The sequence below is a fragment of the Pan paniscus genome, chromosome 3 (assembly GCF_029289425.2).
Source record: "Pan paniscus chromosome 3, NHGRI_mPanPan1-v2.0_pri, whole genome shotgun sequence".
Lineage (NCBI taxonomy): Eukaryota > Metazoa > Chordata > Mammalia > Primates > Hominidae > Pan > Pan paniscus.
The window spans coordinates 175553852-175567436 of record NC_073252.2 but is presented as its reverse complement, the minus strand read 5'-3'; the positions used below and the strand labels follow the sequence as shown (position 1 = coordinate 175567436).

General features: G+C 37.2%; 1 long non-coding RNA gene across 1 annotated transcript in view; it reads left to right on the top strand.

Moving 5' to 3' along the window:
- LOC117980130 (uncharacterized) overlaps positions 1–12519 on the top strand; it is a 98357-nt gene extending 85838 nt beyond the window's left edge. The window contains exon 2 of the long non-coding RNA XR_004671296.3: positions 11829–12519. This is a non-coding gene — a long non-coding RNA (uncharacterized LOC117980130). The remainder of the gene's footprint in view (positions 1–11828) is intronic.
- Positions 12520–13585: the final 1066 nt, after the last annotated feature.

Here is a 13585-nt window from a genome sequence, read left to right as displayed (position 1 = left end):
GTTTTTTGACTCTAGAATAAGCTGTAGGGGAAGAGGTCAAGTGTTGGAGAGAAGCCACACTATTTCTTTTTAAATCAAATTCATTGTATGTTTGTAGAGCCAGATAGACCTTTCATCCAGGAACAAAGAATCATTTCGAAGCGCTATGTGTATTCATCTCTGAGAGACATTCACTGACCCACGATGATAATCTCAAGATTTAGTAGGGGAAAAATGAGCTTTCTCAACATGTTTATCAATATATTATGAGTTGTGTCACTAGGATTATTATTTTATAAATTGGCAAGTTGTTACAATTTGGTAAATATGGAATAATTTTCAGAAATTAAAATTTTTACTGTCATATTCTTTTGTCTGTTTTAAAAAGTAGAAGGTAGCATACATATAAAAACAATGGAAGAATATATGTTTAAATGGTAAAATAAGATAAAACACGTAATGAGCCCACAAAACCACAAATGCAGTCATAGATACACGTACAGTAAATATGATTACACAAAGTATATTGGGATTTTAATGAATATAGATTTAAATTTTTGGACATTATGAAAATGAGTCAGTAAAATTAGAAAACATTTCAGTTGTCACCAAAAGCCATCACCCATACAGATCAATCGGCAAACAAAACCAAATAAACATCTATTTCTTTAGCTACACTCAAGCAGCGAATTATCCCATGGACAGTTACATAGGGAACAGACAGACAATCTCACCATAAACATTTTCACAAAAGATTTAAAACAGCAACAAAAACAAAACACTTCTTTCAGCTAGCCCTTCTGGTGATGGACTGTGTACATATTCATGACAGCATTTGTGTTTTTGTGGGCCCATTCCATAAATTTTGTTCTATTTTACTATTTATAAATGATCCTCTATAAAAAAAGAGAAAAAAAGCACCAAGTGGCACAGGTGCTTCAGTTTCCAGCAATTTATATATTGATTTACATCTTTTAAAAATTTGATAGAGTTTTCTATATATTAGATTATTGCACCCAAATATGCAGTCTTGAAATTTAACACCCAATTTGACTGATAATCTAATCTGCCAAACAATGACCTTGGTAATACTCCAGAAAACAAATTGATATTATGCAAAACTTTGGGCCTCAGAGTTAAAGGGATAAGGCTTTTATGGATTTCCTTAAATTGGTTTTACCTGATGATGAAACAAGAGCTATGTGAGACCACAGAAGATGACTCTCATCTAAATGACATCAGGAAGACCCCTTTCTCCTTACTCACTGATTGATGCCTAAAAATTCCAAATTTATGCCATTTTCTTGGATTCACTTATTTTTAATTCCAGGTAAATCTAAGACGATTAACGCTTTCAGATGGCATTTGACATTAAGCCTCACGTGATTTTTTGACCCTCTCCTGAAAGAAAATTGAATTGGGGGAGGAGAATGGACCATAAGGTCCTCTATGTCCTGAGAGGAACGTAAAAGAAGTTCTTCCAAGTGTTCACATGGAAAGTCTGCATATTCACCATGAAACCCAGTGCTTGGTGATTTTACTGAGAATTCCCTAGGTAAAATTTTGAATTCTTGAGGAAATTAAAAGATTTCAAAATCTCAAAGAATTTGTTAAATCTTTTGAAGTTCAATATGACATAATTCAGAAGGATGACATGTACCTCCACTGTGGTACATAGTTGCAACACTCCTTTCCACTAACTGTTATACAGTGGAATGAATGTGATACATCTGCTTTTCCAAAAGTAAACTTAGAGAATCAGGCAGGGACAAATGTCAAGAAGACATAATCAAGTGTATTGTGGATTATGCTTATCTCTGACTTTTATTCTTTGGGAAGAGGAAATTCTGTTAGAATAACACATCTGTTCTTCCTGCCCCAATTGTTTTTTATTTGTTTGTTTGTTTTTGGAGATAGAGTCTTGCTCTGTCGCCCAGGTTTGAGTGCAGTGGCTCAATCTCGGCTCACTGCAACTTCCGCCTCCCGGGTTCAAGCGATTCTCCTGCCTCAGCCTCCTGAGTAGCTGGGACTACAGGCACGTGCCACCACGCCTGGCTAATTTTTTGTATTTTAGTAGAGACGGGGTTTTACCGTGTTGCCCAGGCTGGTCTGGAGCTCCTGAGCTCAGGCTCCGCCCTCCTCGACATCCCACAATGCCAGGATTACAGATGTGAGCCACCACCCCGTACCGTGAGAGAACACATCACACTTGTTTTGGAGTATTATTAGGGTCATTTGTTAGCTAATTAGATACATAATATAACTCATCTTCTTTCATTTGGGATAGCTCTACTTACAGCAACACCTGCCCCATACAGCTATGTCATGGCTGTTCCTAAGGCTTTGTATCCAGGGTAAGGAGGAGAGAGTCCTGACATGTTCCAAGCCCCATCTGAGGCTGGAGGGACCATTCCCTGTATTACCATGGTTATGTACTAGGTAGCCCATTAATTCCAAGTACATGGGGATCATCTTCCAACCCAGACTTTATCTGCAATGTAGAAATTTGCTGGATTCTTGTCCATTTCTTAGTTCATCCAAATTTGGGTGGAAAATATGAGTGTCAAACCCACACTGAGACTCTTTAGTATTTGACAATGAGTGGAATTTGGCATTGAAATAACCAACAGAGATGCTTTTGATGGTTCCAGGACTGGTCACTATAGACGCCAGTTTTCGCGGCAGGATCCTGAGGCATTTGAACTTGCAGTCACTGAAGCATGAGGCAGTCTTCTGCAAGATAAAAGCCTGTGTTTCTACAGGTGAATGGTTGTTCCATGTCAGCAGGCATGAAGGTTTTGCCACCTAACAAGAGGTAGACTAGCAACCCACACACAAGCCAGTTTTACATAACCTATTCTATAGCAGATCTTGAAATGCATGGACCAAGCGTCATTAAAAAGTGGCACATTCAGTAAAATTGCACTTAAAGAGACTTTTGGTCCCATTAAAAGGTCTCCATGAAAGGAAGACAATGATAGTGCTTACTTTACTGTGGTTTTTCTCGTGGGCAACTTCCGGAGGGCTAATAGAACAAAGCTATTTAAATAACAGAATCTGGAAAGAAACAGTCAAGTTCAAATTCCAGTGCTGCCATTTTGAACTGTGAAATTATTATTAGAACTTTTCTATTTTATTTTCCTCATCTATGAATTAAAATGATAATATTAAATATCTCCTAGGATTGCTTTAGGTGAAACCAGTTAGCTACATACGTACTCTGACAAATAGGAAGCCTTCAATAAGTGCAAGCTATTATTATTTTATTTACCCTACAGAGGAAAAGTTCTAGTTTAAACCCTTCATGTTAAGAAAAACTATACAGTTCTAGAATTATATAGAACCTCTGCCACATTCTTGAAGACATTCAGAATTGTCTTCAAGGCCACTAGATAGCAACATTGAAGGACAAACTCTGAATTCAAGTAGAAGGTCCTTTAGCCACTATCTTCTACATGCTCTTGAGTTAGCTTTCAATTTGCTAATTCTGTAAATTATGTTCCTGAGCTAAGATCTCAGGACCCAAACTATGTATTAATCCAAAGAAAAGCAATGGTCTTCTTAACGGGATAGAAAGAAATAGGAAGTATCTAATACTAGTTAGGTCGTAGATACATCTGAAAGAACAATACGCCTATGGTTACAGAAAAGCAAAACCCAGACAAAATAAGTCTATATATTCTTATGGAGACAGTAAAAGATGGCAGATAAAAATAAGCCTTGGTGCACTAAATTCCAGAGAAAAAAATATCTCTTCATAAGGAAACAGAGAACCAAGAAAGATTCCACACCTGGGAGTTTGTGTGAGTATCTGATAATGGATGTACCAGACTGAGATAACAGTAATAATATGAAATCAATCAAGCCTTAGAAGATAGTGTGGGATGGCAAGATAAACTGGAATCAGAAGGAATGTAAATCCAAAAATAAAACATTCAGTATAGCAAGTCACACACACACACACACACACACACACACACACACACACTGCTAAAATTATGACTAGAAAGCATCAGTGGAAAAGAAATGGTAAGTAAATTATGTCACAGACATTCTCACAGTGGTTGAATCCAGGAGCCGTATCAGAATAAAACCCAAAAAATATCTAAAATAGTAGTCAACCCATCCCAGCTTAAATATTTGCACATTTTTAAATGTGAAAGCTTGGGAGAGTGGAATTGAGACTACTCACAGGTGAATTCATCTAATTAAAGGTACAGATGAGACCTATTCTACTTACCATAAATGCCAGACAATATATAGAAAAAAGAGTTGTAGTCTCTGGGAAAATGAAAAAAAAGAGACAAAAATATTACACTTATTATTTTATATGTAATATCTAGATTCTTTAAATTAAGAGTTATGCAGAAAAGCAGAACAATATGTCTCATAATGAAAGAAAAAGCAGTCAATAGAAGCAGAATTATAGATGACAAAATTATTGGAATTAGCAGATAAAAACCTTTAATATTATAAATTTTTTTAAAGAATTTACAGAAAAAGATATAAAAGGGTAAGGAGACAGTTTATTTCAGAAGAGAAATAAAAGAACCAGAAGAACTTTCTAGAAACAAAAAAAACAATTTGTGAATAAAACTACATTGGATAAATTTCAACAAATTAGGCATGGCAGAAACACGGATAAATTAATTTGATAACAGGTTAATAGAATTGTGTCCATTTAATCAGAGAAAAAAGTTCGAAAAAACATGAATTAAACATTTACTACCTGTGAGAAAATATCATCTAATATTTAGTCCTAGAATGATATTTCATTCTAGGGTGATATTTCTTATTTATAAAAAAGCGTTTGGAAAATATGGTAAAATTGTTATCAATCTGAAGAAGACAACAAGCCACATAGTAAGGAGCATAAATGGTCCCAAAAAGGCCATAAATAAAAATAAAAGCACATAGAGAGATCACTATTAAAGTGTTGGAAATGAAAGATAAACAGATACTTTTAAGCAGTGAAATAAGACACAATACATACAGTGGGACAAGGAAAATGATGGCTGACTTCTTATCCAAAAACAATCACACCAGCCGGGCACAGTGGCTCACCCCTGTAATCCTAGCACTTTGGGAGGTTGAGGCAGGCGGATCACTAGTGAAATTATCATGCAACAGTGAACACAAACAAAAGCAGAGAAAAAATGTGAACCATGGAAACACTACAAAGTGATACAGAAAATGGCTACACCTGGAAATTCATATCAACAAAAAAGAATAGTGTCAGAAGTGATGACATATGGATATTAAAAAAAAACTGCATCCTTCTACTTAGTTAAATACCATTGAGTATTTTATTTTATTTATTTATTTATTTGCGACTGAGTCTTGCTCTGTCGCCCAGGCTGGAGTACAATGGCTCATCTTTGCTCACTGCAACCTCTGCCTCCTGGGTTCGAGCGATTCTCCTGCCTCAGCCTCTGGAGTAGCTGGAACTACAGGCGTCTGCTACCATGCCAAGCTAATGTTTGTATTTTTAGTAGACATGGGGTTTCACCATGTTGGACAGGCTAGTCTTCAACTCCTAACCTCAGGTGACCCACCCACCTTGGGCTCCCAAAGTGCTGGGATTACAGGCATGAGCCACCACGCCCGGCTACCACTGGGTCTTTAAAGCAAAAAATAATAGCAAAGATTGTGAGGCTTGTAACATATATAGAAGTAAATATATGATAAAACAAAGGACTGAAAAATTTTACTTCTATAATTTGTTTAATGTAAAATGATAGAAAATCAATTAAAAGATATATTGAAACCCTAGAGCAACTATTAAGAAGTAAAACAAGGACATTTTTTTTTGTAATGGAGTCCTCCTCTGTTGCCCAAGTTGGAGTACAGTGGCACAATCTTGGCTCACTGCAACCTCTGCCTCCCGGATTCAAGCGATTCTTCTGCCTCAGCCTCCTGAATAGCTGGGATTACAGGTGCCCACCACCAGGCCCAGCTATTTTTTTTTTGTATTTTTAGTAGAGACACGGTTTCCCCATGTTGGCCAGGCTGCTGTCCAACTCCTGACCTCAAGTGATCCACCGGCCTTGGCATCCCCAAGTGCTGGGATTACAGGCATGACTCACCGCACCCGGCCACAAGGACATATTTCTGAAGACTAATTTGAGACAAAGTAAAATACCAAAAAGAAAAAAAGAAAAGAAATATTAATTAATATCAAAAATGGTAGGAAATAAGGAATAAATGAACAAATAAGAGATGTAATAATCTGGCCAGTTGTGGTGGCCCATATCTGTAATCCCAGCATTTTGGGAGGCCAAAGCTGGAGGATCACTTGAGGCAAAGAGTTTGAGACCAGCCTGGACAACAGAGACTCCATCTCTAAAAAACTTTTAAAATGAGCTGAGCATGGTGACGCATGCCTGTGGTTCCAGCTACTCGGGAGGCTGAGGTGGAAGGATTGCTTGAGCCTGGGAGGTTGAGGCTGCAGTGAGCCCCTGAACTCCAACCTGAGCTACAGAGTAAGACTCTCTTGATGTAAGATTTTTACCCAATCATATCAATAATTACATTCAATGTGAATAAGCTAAACATTTTAAGAGATTTCTAGGTTGTTTGAAAAGATCCACTGACATACTGCTTACAGAATATTAAAGCCTTTATATATAATGTGTTTATATGTGTATGTATGTAGATACAATGTATCTTTGATACAATATAGTAGATAGGAATGTAATGATATCAAGGATTTGAAGGTAGGAGACATGTTTTTACTGGACATGAAGAAGCATATTTCAGAAAGATAAAAATATCAGTATCAAAAAAACAAATCCTACAGCCGGGTGCAGTGGCTCCCACCTGTAATCCCAGCACTTTGGGAAGCCGAGGCAGGTGGATCACCTGAGGTCAGGAGTTCAAGACCAGCCTGTCCAACATGATGAAACCCTGTCTCTAATCGAAATACAAAAATTAGCCAGGCATAGCGGCAGGCACCTGTAGTCCTAGCTACTCGGGAGGCGGAAGCGGGAGAATCGCTTGAACCCAGGAGGCAGAGGTTGCAGTAAGCCAAGATCACACAACTGCACTGCAGCCTAAAGGGAGCGAGACTCCATTTCAAAAAGGAATTCTAAATATTCATGCTACTATAACAAGGTTTTTAATAAGAGATTTAAGAGACAGACTCATGGAATTCTAGATTTTAAGATTCCACTCACGAGATTTAAAAAGGATATAGAAGATTTGAATAATATTCTTAGCAACCTAACCTACTGAGTTTTATTGAACTGTATAATCACAATTGCAGAATACACTTATGAAGTACACATGGTATATTCACAAAGAGAGAAAAATGCCAGGTTGTAAAATAAACCAATAGATGTTAAAAAATTGAAATCATACTGAATATGTTCTCTGATCGTAACAGAACTCAATTAGAAATAGCAAAAAATCACTAAAAAATACTCCCTAAAAGGTGACCACAATCTTCTAAATAACCGATTGATCAAAGAACTCAGAGAAATAATATATTTCCAAATTAGTGATAATGAAAACACTATCAAAATTTGTGGGATACAAGTAAGGTGCCCTTAGAGAGAAATTTATAACTTTAAATGTCTGTTTTTACAAAAAGCAAAAAACGAAGCTTCTACCTTAGAACCAAAGAAAAGAAAATACAAGTTAGTAGAATAAAGGAAAGGATTTTTTTTTATTTAAAGCTTAAGAACAGGCAAAGATAATGTATTGTGATTTAAAATCAGAACTTCCAAGACCAGAAAAGAGTACAGTGGATGTGCTGGAAATATTCTCTATTATTTTTCAAGTATGAGTTTCAAGTATGGGTTATACCTTTTCAAATTCACTAAAAATTTACTTTTAAACATTGTACTTTTATGCAAATCATATATCAATACAAAATTTAAAAGTAATAGACACTTATTACAAACAAATATATATGCCATTTTTCTGAATTAAGGTAGTTAAATAATTCAATAAATTTACTGTAAACCCAAAGGCCAAGTACACTATTTTAAAAAGCTGTCGATAGATATTGTCTGTAAGACTCAAGTTTACTTAGAAAATCAAGGAGGAACTGAATCTGTTGAAAATATGAAATATGAAGACCAATTAAAAAAACGATTTGGCAGAAAGATGAGAAGATATTTATTATAGGAAATGTTGGGACCTTAGAGGAAGCTAAATTTAAAAAAAATAGTCATCTTGAAGTTGAAGCTGGAAAAAAAAATGAGTAGTATGACTTCTTAAAAAAGGTATTCTGAAAATAGTTTGTTTTTAGTTCTTATTCCATAGAAATGACTGAAGCAAATAACAACCTGTGAAAGAAAGAATTGATAAGGTAGACTTCTGGCTTCACACGGTGGCTCAGGCTTGTAATCCCAGCACTTTGGGAAGCCAAGGCAGGTGGATTGCTTGAGTCCAGGAGTGTTCGAGACCGGCCTGGCCAACATGGCAAAAACCATGTTCTCCAAAAAATACAAAAATTAGCCAGGCATGGTGGCGCACCTGTGGTCCCAGCTACTCTGAAGGCTGAGGTGGGAGGATCGCTTGACTCTGGGGAATGGAAGTTGCAGTGAGCCAAGATGGCGCCACTGCACTCCAGCCGGGGAGACAGAGTGGGATCCTGCCTCAAAAAGAAAATAACAACAACAAAAAAGAAAAACAGAAAAAAAAATGAAAAAAGCAAAAAAGGTAGTCTTCATTAAAATTAAAAATATTTGTTTTTTGAAAGCCACTGTCAAGAGAATGAAAAGAAAAGCCACTGAGTGAGAGAAAATATTTGTGACAGACATTTGGTATAGGACTGTTTTCCAAAATATACAAAGAACTCTTAAAATTTAACAAGAAGAAAACCATCCACTTAAAAATGGGCTGAAGCCAACCTCATCAAAGAAGATACAGATGGAAAACAAGAACATGAAGAGTTATTCCACATCATACACCATTAAAGAAATGCAAATTAGAACAAAGAGATACCACTGTGCATTTATTAATACAATGCCAAAAATTCAGAACACTGACAACACCAAATATGGATAAGGATGTGGAAGAACAGGAACTGTCTTTCATTGCTGGTAGGGATTCAAAATAGTAAAAAGGTACAACCACTTAAGAGGGAAGTTCAGCAGTTTCTTACAAAACCATACATATTTTTAAATGTACAATTCAGTAATTTAACTCCTTGAGATTTATCCAAAGGAGCTGAAAATGTATGTCCACACACATACTTGCACATGGCAGCTTTATGCATATTTGCCAAGATTTAGAAGCAATCAAGATGTACTTCTGTAGAGTGGTTAGATAAACAATGGTACATCCAGTGAAATATTATTCACCACTAAAAAAGCTATCAAACCATCAAATAACATGGAGGAACTGTAAGTGAATATTACTAACTGAAAAGAACTGATCCAAAAAGTTTACATATTGTTTGATTTCAACTATATGACACTCTTGAAAAGGCAAATCTGTATAGACAGTAAAAAGATCATCATGCCTGTAATTCCAGCACTTTGGTAGGCCGAGGCAGGTGGATCATGAGGTCAGGAGTTAGAGACCAGCCTGACCAACATGATGAAACCCTATCTATACCAAAAATACAAAAATTAGCTGGGTGTGGTGGCATATGCCTGTAATTCCAGCTACTCAGGAGGCTGAGGCAGGAGAATTGCTTGAACCTGGGAGGCGGAGGTTGCAGTGACCTGAGATTGCACCACTGCACTCCAGCCTGGGTGACACAGCGAGACTCCATCTCAAAAAAAAAAAAAAAAAAAATTAGTGAGATCAGTGGCTGCTGCCAGGGGTTAGGGGAGAGTGAGGGATGAGTAGGCAGTACACAGGGGAATTTTAGGGCAGTGCAAATACCCTGCATGATACTATAATCATGGATACATGCCATTATACATCTGTACAAATCCATGGAGTAGACAACACCAAAAGTGAACTCTAATGTACACTATGGACTCTGGCTAATGATGTGTCTCAGGTTGATCAATTTTAACAAATGTGCCATTCTGGTGGGGATGTTGATAATAGGGGAGGCTGTGCACGTGTTGGGGAAGGGATATCTCTGCACCTTCTTCTCAATTTTTCTATGAACCTCAAATTGCTCTAAAAGATAAAAGTGTATTTTTTTTATGACAAGGATGTCAAGAAACATAGCATAATGCGTAGAGAGCAGACCAATATGATGCATGCAGAGGGATTCAGAATGCAAGACACTGATGTTTTAAAAAGAGGCTTGTATTTAGAGCCATTGGGAAAATGTACCTTATAGATTGGGACAGCTCTACTGTTTATTTAAAATGTGTACAAATTTTAGAAGAGTTTGGAAAGATCAAACTCTCAAAAATTATTCGATGAGTTTGCAGGCGACAGCAGTTAAGGGTAGGCATGCTATTTTTGCTTATTCCCTAAGAAAATAGCTTGAGAAATTTGAGGAATAAGACCGCTAAGAGAATGCAAATCAAAGTGAGCCTCTGAAAGGGGAATCTGGCAGGAAAATAATAGTCCAGGCTTGTTTTTTGTTGTTGATGGTGGTGTGTTGAAAAAACAACTTGTTTTGTGGGGTTACCCATCTCTAGGTTTTGTAGATGAAAGTGAGCAGTTTGAATGATGAGTGAATGGTTTTACTGGGCCCAGAACTCACTGATTTGTAATCAATAAGCATGTAGGTATCCCCATAAGATGTAATATTGTGAATTGTTACTATACCAGAAAGTACAGGAAAAGGAATAGAAGAAACAATTCAGTCCAGAAATCTTATCAACCCCATGCAGCCACTGAAGGAGCTGAACCGAGTTTAGAAGCAGGTTTAATGACACTTTCTGGGAAGAACTAGTGAAATATCAGAAAATGATAAGCGAAGATTACCCTGGGAAGTTGGAGCAGATGTACTTCAGTTGCAGGAAAATCAACAGTAGTGTCAGGAGCCTACCGATGACGACCTGATAGTTGACATGAAAATAGGGACATGGAGCCGTTTAGCACAAATGGGTGCTAAAACCATTAGGATTTACGTGGATGGGGTAGATTTTAGAGGACTCAGTAATTCCACAGAAAGAAGCAATAGCATCAGCTTCTAACAGATTTTAACAGCATGTGTCTCTATGGTTCACAAATGAAAAGCTCTAAGAGGAAATGGAAATTAAGAGGTTTAACTATGTTCTGTGTGATAAAGGTGGTTTGAAATGAGGCCCAGGTTTGGGCTGCTAGCATCACAAATTTATAACCTTTGCCAGAGAGCGGCAGTGATTGAAATTCCATTAAGAAAGAGAAGATGGGGTACAATGGGTGACTTTTTTCCATATAAATATGCTATTAAAAGTAAACATTTAATGAAGAGTTGTTTCAATTGAGTTATTATGTGGACTGTGAACATACGGCATAGATTGGCCAGCACCCTGGCTAAGAAGATTTTTCCTTCCATTCTCCCTCCTTGAGTAATTGAGTCTTTCCTGCGGTCTTCCATGATCCCAAAGAGTAGTGTTTAGGTAGATGGTTTTATTTTCAGTAACTGATTTTGTTTTCTAAACTTTTACCATACAGGGCCAGTTGGGTTATCCTTCTTGTTTCATTGTTTGTCCTGCTTAAAATTGAGAATGAACAGAGACTCATTGATTTCATCTTCTGAATTTGAAAAGAATGACACACATTGCCCTGAAATTCAGGTCTGACTTCAGCTGCAGGAAGACAGACCCCCAACCCAGAACAACCCTGCGTGGGGAATCCTTCCAGAAAAGGCTAAGCAAAATACAACACTGGAATTTGGGGAGGGGCTTGGAGAGTTTGTTTTTAAAAGTCTTGAGCAATAAATCATCTAACCACAAGAGTAAGAAAATTAGTTTTCAACTTTAATTTCTTTGGTCTTTCAGTTTTAACAGGCACACCTTTAACATTCATTTGCGACCCAGTGAAGAGGAGATGAGCTTATTGGCTGGTGCACCTTGACAACATGTAGGTGGAAAACAGGACATTCAGTCTTTGGTGCAGAGTGGTCTGGGAGATACTTATGAACCATTTTAGCACATTTCAGGACCATGTAACAAAATCAACACTGCATTGAAGTGGCATCAGGAAGATCCATCCACAGAAGCAATGTCTGCTATGCAGGAAGCAGCTTCATCAAGGTGGAAGCAGGTCTGTGCTTCCAGGCTGGCCAGTATCGTTCACGAAAACAGCACATTGTGGCTGACTATGGTTTGAAGAAACAAAGGAAGCCAAAGAAAACAAAAAATGCTAACGGAGAATTTAATCCATCTCTCAGAGGTGGAGGAAGTTTCATTTGAATTGCTCCCTGTTCTTTTACTCTTCTTTCCCCCGAAGGGAGTGTGGTAGATTGAGTTTAGAAGACAGTCCTGAACATGTATGGTTCAGCCCTTTTGCTCCATTTTGTCTTGGAGAAGGGCTGGATTCTGTGCTATTCTCCTGTGCTTTAAGTTTTGTAGCTACGGGATTTATCTAACACAGCCTGACTGGTTTGGAAAGTCTGTCTTATTTTGATGTTTTCTGTTACCTAGCCCACTAACATTTTTTTCAAGAAATACAGCTAGTATTTTCTCCCTCTCTCTGACTCCTATTTCTATTTCTTTGTTGGTTCTAAGCATGGGTGGTCAAGAGATGTATTGATTTATCACGTTCCTTCAAACCCTTACACAGTTGTACTGAAAAAGGATAGGAGTTTTCATTGGGATGGAAGTCCTGTGTGTAGTTACGCAGATTGCCCTCATTCAGACGCTGCTGGGAAAACCATAGATTTTTGTTCCTCTAACAATGTTGTTGTCATCTCTGTACAGGAAGAAACTTAGGATGCTTTATGTGATGATATTGAAATTTTTACAATAGAGACATGCAAATATGGGCAAAACAGTTGCTCAAAAACTGAACACCAATGGAAATGTCATCTCAAACTTTCTGGAATTTTGAATTTCAGTGAGCTATTAGACAAAGAGAAAGGGAGAGGGAGAGCAAAATACACAGTAAGAAACATTTGCAACAAACTGGGATCTGCTTTTTCCTAAGTTATGTGCTGTCTGCTTAGTAATTTCCATAAGCATCACATCAGTCCGTGATTAAATACATTTCAAATCTCAGAAGCCATACGATTTTTTTTTTTTAAAGTCACACAGCTACTGAGGGGCAGAGTTAACATTCAAACCCAGTAATGATCTTTCCATTATTTGATGCAGATGGTAGGAGCATCTCAGAGTCTCTTCAACTTCATGCTCATTTTATCACGGTGTCTTAAGATGAGATTATTTACCTGTCGTTTACGTTTTTCATCCTGATGGCAAATAGTAACAGCTTTTTTCTTCTCAGAGAATATGCCATTACAAAAGCAAATAAAATATTATAAACATAAAGCAAAAAATGAGGGAGAAGAATGTTCTACTTTGGACAAAATGGCTTTGCTCAAAATTTACACCTAGGTTAGTGGGAATACTGATGGCTGTTTCTTGTCCCTTTTGTTTATTAATGGAATTGGAGTGAGGAGCTACTGGGGAGTTGAGGTGGTCACATTTAGCATATATAGTCTAACCATTTTTAAGTGTTCTTTTTTGTTGTCTTTGCTAGTTTTTTCTACTTTCTGTTAAATCATTCTCAAGAGATAGTTTTAAACAAGTTAGTCTCA